The sequence below is a fragment of the Columba livia genome, chromosome 16 (assembly GCF_036013475.1).
Source record: "Columba livia isolate bColLiv1 breed racing homer chromosome 16, bColLiv1.pat.W.v2, whole genome shotgun sequence".
NCBI lineage: Eukaryota > Metazoa > Chordata > Aves > Columbiformes > Columbidae > Columba > Columba livia.
In genome coordinates, this window is record NC_088617.1 from 4,681,176 (window position 1) to 4,688,846 (window position 7,671).

The 7,671-nt window shown below is 56.7% G+C and overlaps 1 long non-coding RNA gene across 2 annotated transcripts; it reads left to right on the forward strand.

The window, feature by feature from the left end:
• Nucleotides 1–2,763: 2,763 nt before the first annotated feature.
• Nucleotides 2,764–5,519, forward strand: LOC135575567 (uncharacterized). 2 transcript variants are annotated; one of them, XR_010466551.1, is made up of 3 exons: nucleotides 2,764–2,898; nucleotides 4,790–4,888; nucleotides 5,384–5,519. It is a non-coding gene; the product is annotated as an uncharacterized LOC135575567 (long non-coding RNA). The 2 variants fall into 2 exon arrangements; XR_010466552.1 differs by lacking the exon at nucleotides 2,764–2,898 and adding an exon at nucleotides 4,554–4,682.
• The last annotated feature ends 2,152 nt before the right edge of the window (nucleotides 5,520–7,671 follow it).

A 7,671-nucleotide genomic window follows, 5' to 3' on the forward strand; every position in this document is an offset into this window, starting at 1 on the left:
CTATGTCACTTTTTGTCACAACTATTGCAGCTGAAGCTCGTGGGCAGTTTTATAGAGGTGGGGTCATTACATTTTGTGTCTGGAGACAATCAGACTGTGCTGTGCCCCAAGCTCATCCCATGTGGAGACAGTCCCCCCCATGACCCCCATGTGTCCCACCACCACAGGGGTGGGCCCATTCCCTCTCCCTTTCCCCAGCAGATGAGATGGTCCCCATGTGGAAACCAGGAGTGGGGATTTCTCCTGCCATCCATTGGTGCCTTGGGAAAAGTGTGGGTGGGAAAAGCTGTAATGATGCCTTTGTTCTGGGAATAGATTAAACTTCATAATGCAGGGTCACTGTGGTGAAGGCGCATCTGATTGATGCTGTGAGATGAGGCAGAACTCGATGGTGGGGAATGGACCTTGGGGGAGCAGCTCCTGTGTGACCTCATGATGCTGGGAGCTCACCTGAGAAAATCCCCCCGCAGCTGTGCCGAGTGTGGGGTTTGGGGGTGCCAGCCAGCCTACCTCAGGGGGGAACCCCCACCCCCCAGCATGGGGGTCCCACTGGGTGCTGGCAGCCCCAGCGGCTCCCCAGGCATGTCCTGGCCTGGGACCAGCATGTTGCAACGAGCTGCCACGTTCACAGCTCTGGGAGCTGTGCCCTCAGAGCCACTGGCAAGCCTGGACCTGCGAGGGCTGTGCCGAGCATCACGGAGGGTGTGGTGGAGCCAGGCTGGCTTCCAGCAGCACCCCCAGCCCCGGGGACAGGGGCTGGTTTGGTGTGGAGCCCGAGCTCCTGGCTCAGCTCAGCCGCCCCATTGTGTGCTTTGCCATGGGATGGAAACCACGTGGGGCCATCCTGAGCCCTGTGAGTGCATCTCCACTCGGTTGCAGGATGGGATGCTCTCCTGGCACTGGTGGTCCCTTGTTCCAGGTGCTTGTCTGTGTGCCCAAGACAGCCAGATGTGCAAGGTGCTAAACATCTGCCTGCAGCCAATCCCTGCCTGTCCTTATCCCAGGTGCTGCTTCTGTAGGATCTGGTCACCAAGGCTACCGAAGCTGCTGTGCTCATTGCAGGTGTGTTTTGCGAGTCTGTCCTTGGCAAAAGTGATCCAAAACCCTGGGCCTTGGTTGAGCCTTTCCTGGGGATACCAGGAAGATGATGGTTCGTGCATGTCTCCTTGCAGCAGGCTCAGGATGAAGCACAGTCTGAAAGCAAACCCAGACCTTGAAGGCAACCTGCTGGGACCAGCATGAAGAGTAGGCTCACGTGCTGTCCCCTGCTGCTGCCCCAGTGAGCAGTCATACCACCAACAACCAGTTCATTGCTGGAAACCAGTTTGTTGCAGCCGCAAGTCCATTTCTGTTCTGCATGCCAAGGGCGGGAGTGTTTCAGCATGGGGCAGGTATCAGACCTCTGTGTGGTTTGGTATGGACAAGGATAGACACGAGTGCTGATATCCCCATGGCTCTGCCCATCTGGGCTGTTGTGAGGTCCTGGGGTGCTCGGGGTGCTCCCAGTGCCGAAAGGCACCTTTTCTTCCATGGGTGCTGCCCTTGCTGCCGCAGTGTCACCCTGCCAGCCCTGGCGTTTTGCCAGGCATTTTGCCCAGTGTTGACATTGTGGAGAGAAAAGACCCGGTTTTTAATCACGGGCTGGTTATTTTGGGGAAGCGGGGGGTGCAGGAGGTGGGCCGGCAGCCCCAGGCATGCAGGAAGGAACAATGGGGCCACTGTGCAGCCAAACACTCCAGCTCCTGTCAGCAAGGTCCAGAGAGGGGTTTTCAGCACGTTTCTATTCCCCTGTTTGGGTATAATTACATGGGGGAACAAAGAGCCCTTCAGACCTGCCCGCTCCCCCCAGCCCAGCCTGGGAGGGTGTGTGTGCACCCACATGTGTCAGCTCTCGGCTGGGTTTGAGGAGACAGTGACACTGGGCAGTGGTGTGGGCACAAACCCTGTGTATGTCCCCAGGTCTCCTGGGAGCCATGGCTGGGGTGGGGGGTTTCTGTCTTGGAGCTCCTGGTTGTGCACCCCAGGGCAGAGAGCAAAGAGCGAATCCCCCCCTGCCTCTAAGCACTAATCCTGGTCTGGTTAATTTAGCCATATGCTGGAGCAGGTTGAATAAAGCACCTTTTCTTCTGCCCCGTGGAGCCCCATCCTGTACATGGCAGTCACTGCAAGCTCCCTGGCTGGGGGCTGGTTTGGGGCTTGGAGGGGGGCAGCGGTGGAAGCTGCTCCCTTCGCTCCCCTGCAGGCAGGGGGCTCCTGGCAGCCCCTTGGTGCGGGGGTGGGATGAAGAACCCCCCAGTTGCTGTGCCAGTGGTCTGGCATCAGCCCCACATGGGTCTGGCAGGTGAGGACCAGGCTGAGCATCCCTGTGCAGTGGGTGTGCAAAGGGCTAAAGCCCCCGGCACCGTGTCCCCTGGCCCTGGCAGGGCTCAGCCTCTCTCGCAGGGACGGGCTCAGGCGGGGACAGACGGGCAGCAGTACAGGCAGGGTCTGGCTGGGACAGGACGCTCCGCTCACTCACAGTCCCGCTCCCCAGGAGGTTCCCAGGGCCAGGCTCTCTGGGAGTGGCTTTGTGCTGGACCGAGTGGTGCTCACACATCAAAGCTGTAGCAATTCATTCCCCCTGGTGGTTTGGTGGTTGGTTGGTTGTTTTCACTCCCAGATAGTGTCTGCTGCTCAGCCCACACCCTGAAATCCTGGTGCTACCTGTGGCTGCGACCAGAGCCAGGCCACGGTTGTGGTTACAGGGAGCAAGGACACATCCTTCTGGGGTCTCAGCCCCTCAGGCGCTGCTTGTCCTTCCAGCCGCTGTCCTGGCAGAGCCTGGTGCCCATCCCGACATCCCGGTTCCTTTGCAGAAACCAGTTGGAGTGGAATGTCCTGGCCAGGCCTGATGCAGAGGTGAGGAGCACCAATGGGGGAACTTGAGGCTGTGTCCCCAAGATGTCCCAAGGCTGGAGGCCAGATTTAATGTGCCAGGGGGCACGGGGGTTCTTGCAGCCAGCACACTCCGTGCACGGTGCTGCATGATGCTGCCTGCTCCACGAGGTGCTCTGAGCAAAGCTGGGCTAGCGCCGAGCCCGACAGCCCTGGGGCCGTGGATGAGCACCCAGGGGTGCTGCTCAACTCTGCCAGCGACTCCACAGACACCAAGTCTTCACTGGGCTCACAGGGAGGGAGCTGCACCCGCTCGGTGCCACTATACCTGTCTGCCTGCTTTGCATGCCTAATTACAGCAACGGTTCGTGGAAATCAGGCCTGTGTTTTTCAAACTCAGTTGTTTATTTAAGCCGTTTAAAAAAACCTACTTTCCCTTCCCAGTGAACCCTGAGAAAACTCTGTGTGTCATTTTTGAGAGTGGGATGAAAGCAGATTGCCAGATCTTCCCGTTGCGCCCCCCAGAACCCCCAGCAGCGCTGCAGCGTGGGGCAGCCATGGGGAGCGGTGCCCAGCGCCGACCCTGCTCCCCTAATCCAGCCCCAAGCCCTGGGTGCAGCCCTGGAGCGGTGGTCCAGCCCTGCGTCCCCGTGGGATGCTGCTGGCCCCCGCGCTCAGTCCTTCCCTGGGCTGCGGGGAGCCTGCAGCTTGCCAGGAGTGAGCTTGTTTTCAACTTGTTTCTCTTGTTTTAAGGAAAAAAAAAAAAGGAAACTGAATTTTCCACAGGCTTTTCGGCCGCATGGGCGAGGTTAAGCGCCTGGAGCTGTGGGTACAGAAGCATGGCAGTCTATGCCCTGAACAGCCCATTTTGGGACAGGGGCTAATAATATCTGCTCCTGCCATCACTGGTGACACAGACACCCACGAGTGTTTCTGGCTTGCTCTGTCCTTGATGCTATTTATTTATTTATTCATTTAGAGTCTGGCCAGCGGGGCTGCAGCCCTGGGCAGTTCCCCATGCACTTAAGAGTCTCTTGAACAGGTAACTGTAATTTGTCAAAGACCCAACTCAACTTATTTTGGCCCTGGTATAGTTTTACATTCCAGCTGGGTTATTTATAGCTCTGTCAGAGAAAGGATAAAGTCAGCACAGGGTTTCTGGATACTGCCCAAACCTACAGACCTGTGAGCAGGGCTGGGGCCAGGGGATGCTCGGGGTAGTGGGACCCCACTGGGGTCTGTGGGTAGGGCTGGGACCAGTGCGAGGGATTGGTAGGGAAGAGGAGTTTCTGGCTCATGATGTGGTAACCGGCCCCTTGGTTCCATCTTGTTGGCTGAGCCCCATTTGTGCACTGCACTAGCCCTGGGCATCAGCCTCAGGGCCACCACATTTCCAAGAAGGGGTTTTTCTCTCTGCAGCTTTACCCCAGCTGGTGGGCAGAGCAGCATCCCTGCACCCCCTGCTCTCCTGGGATGGTGATACAGGTATTTACACCAGCCAGAGGCTCTGCCTGGGGCTGTGGGGCAGGGACAGACCCAGGTGAAGGGTTTAGGGCTGGCAGGGCCAGGCTGCTCTGGCTGGGGTGGCCCCGCTTGTTCTGTGTCTCCAGTACTGGCTGCAGCAGCTCGTCCTGACGTGGGGACCCCGGTGATGCCCACCCGCAGCCCTGTGCTCCTCCACAGGGGACGGGCAGGGACGTGGGAGCGCTGCCACCACCCTGGCCACGCTTGTGTGGGGAGGTGACGAAGCCACGATGCAGCAGAGGGACCTGCCCTGGGCTGCCCTTGCCAAGGCAAACACCTCGCTGGTACAGAACAACCCAGTTTCTCAGAGACCCTAGGCCAGCTCCCCACCCCACGTGCTCAGGGGGTGCAAAAATTCCTTTTAACCCGAGTTTTTCTGGCTTTTCTGCAGGTGTGGTTGCCTGCCAATCACCTTACAAGCAAGCCAGCCTGCTGGCCGGCTTGGTGCCAAGAACGGTGTCACCAGGCTGGATTTGGGCTGGGTGAGCAGGTAAGGGACATTCCCTGCACACTCTGTGTGCCACAGCTGCCCCCCACTCTCCAAAAAACACTCAAACAACACATCAGGAAACCTGCTGTATGGTTTGGGGCAAAACGCAATGCAATGGCTGTGTAAAAAAAAACCAAAAAACAGCCAAACCCTCTGAACTGGGCAGAAAATGTCCCCCTAGATTGGCCAGAGATGCCCAGGTGATCCCCAGCATCCAGCATGGCTCCCGGGCTGGCCTGAGCCGCTGGGCACAGGCGCTGTGATGAGTGCGGTGGTGCTCAGCAGGCAGGGTGATGGGTGCAGTGGTGCTCAGCAGGCGGGGTGCTGGTGCCTGGGCTCACTAGATGGCAGCAACTCTTCTCCCAAACGGCCGGGACAGTGCTGCACAGCCCTGGCAAAAAGGGAGACAGACCAAGACCAGACTTCGTGTTCCTCTGGGGTGTTGTTTCGTGCAGGAAAAGCCAGGATTTTATTTTCTTCTTGATGTTTTTGAAGGTACACTCAGCTCCAGGATCTGAAATGTCTCCTTGATGTGATGGGGCTCTGGGACCCCTGTTGCTTTGAGTCTCATCATCCTCTGGGGTTGCTCATGCAACACTGGCTGCACACAGCGTAAGTTATCCGGAGCATCCCTAATGAATTTGATGCTTCTCCTAAAACCCCAGCTCTTGGAGTCACGTGAAGGTTTTTTCATGCTTCCTTTTATACCCATTTCTGGCTGCCTTGTCGTTGGGGAAAAGCTCCACATAGAGTTCAGGAGCACAGAAAGAGCTGCCAGATGGGCCTGCAGGGCAGCCCAGCTCTCTAAAGCTGGTGGGTGTTTCCCTGACACGCGCTGGGTTATTGTAGGATCCAGCAGAGACGGGTGCTGCCGGCCCGCGAGCGAGTGAGAACATACAACTGGATGGCTGGCGCCTGTCCGAGACATTTGTGTTAATCACTGATTATGCAAATAAACAGCTCTGCCAATGCTACCAGCAACTCCGCCGTGACGTGGAGCATATGTTCCCCGTGGCAGGGAAGTGCTTCCTCCAGGAGCCGCAAAGCTCCTCATTTTCATGTGCGGGACCTGCTGTGAAAATCAGATTAAATGCAGCCTGTGGCTGGTTGGGGAAGGCAGGAGCCCCTCAAGGCCCCCCCAGCCCGCCCACCACCTCTCTCCTTTCCCCATGTGGCTTTAATTATTGTGGCTGTTTGCTTAATCCATCAGCCTTCAAGAATGAGCCACTCGGTGCTTTCTTGGCCTCTCCAGCAAAGTGCTGCACGGTAAACATAACAAGGCAGGCTTGTTCCAAGCCCTTGAAGTCAACAGCAAATGCTCCTCCTGCCCTTCAGGCTCAGGCTGCTGCTAAATATAGCCCAGGGCGCTTTCCATTCATAAAATGTGAATTATACCCCGGCCTCCAAGGCAGGGGAGTGGGCTGAGGAGCCTGCGGGCTCCAGATACTCCTGTGTGGGATGCAGGCAGGAACGGAAATGCTTGGCCCCATCTTTCCACTGCCCTCCAGGAGATGGGGGAGAAAATGCTTTTAGGGGAGATATGAGGGCTCCTCCACTCAGATGGGTTAAAGGATTTTCTTGCATCTCATCCTCTGTTGCATTAGGGCTGGGGTGGATTTGCTGGGGAGGGGAGCTCGGGGGATGGATGAGCATGGTGAGCATGGATTGATGGGGTGCCCCAAGCAGGTGTCACACAGCGCAAGACCCTGCTTCCTTTTGGAACACCCTGCGGATCTTCCCATGGTTCCCCTTCCTCTGTCCACCAGCCCTCTCCTCCACCAGCCCTCAGCTCTTTGCATGTGCTGTAATATTTCCCCTAAGTTCCTCCTCTGGCAGCTGCAGCTCCGGACGTGCATGGAAGTGTCTGCTGACAGCTTTTCACCCTCTGTTTTTGGGAAGAAGGAACCCCGTCTTCTGGTGGGGTTTAGGGAGGTGCTGCCCCCAGAGAAGCCCTCAAGACTGAAAACTCAAGCACCTGTGCTGCTTTGGGTGCTGGGGTCGCGAACAAGCTGCAAAGGAGGTCAGGACACCATGCATCACTGTGCAGCGCTGTGCTGAATTCAGCATCCTGAGCTGCAGCGTGGCACAAAACACACAGGTAAGCTGGGTGATGAGCCAGGGATGCTCCTGGGGTGCTGCAGGACATGGAGCACCGTGTCCTCTGCCTCCCTGCCTGCTGTGTTCAGGGTGGGGTAAACACCTCCATGGGTTTGGCAGGTAGGTTGTTCCAAAACCCAACTCAGGAGTGCCAGACCAGCAGGTTTCCAGGTACACCATGGCCCTTTTGATGCCACGGAGAACTGAAGACTAAATAAAGCTGGAAGACCCACTCCAAGAAACCTGGCTTCTTTTTATGGCATCTTCAGATCAGCAGTTTCCTGCTGATGCCAGCACTGCAATTTCTGTGTGTGTTTAAGTGTAAAACAACAGAGCTCAGCAGAGCCACGCCAGCTAGAAAGGGGCCGGGTTTCACACTGAAGCGTTTTTCTCTTTTTCCCTTTTCCTTCTGAAATAACCCCATTTGGGCCTCCAATAAAAAAAAAACAAGACATCTGGTGCTGGGTACTTGGCTGCTGGAAATCAGCTCCTCATTACTGAAAAGCACAGAAGTGATGCAGTGATTCCTGGTATAGATCAATAACACTAAAGGTCACATTCATTCATCATCCCTGTGCCTCCTGGTCTTTGAATACATGGGCTGAGGACATCAAGGGAGCTGTGATGCTCTGCGTGAGCACGGGAGGTAAATTGTGAGGATTAGTAAAGAAGCAACTGAATCAGTA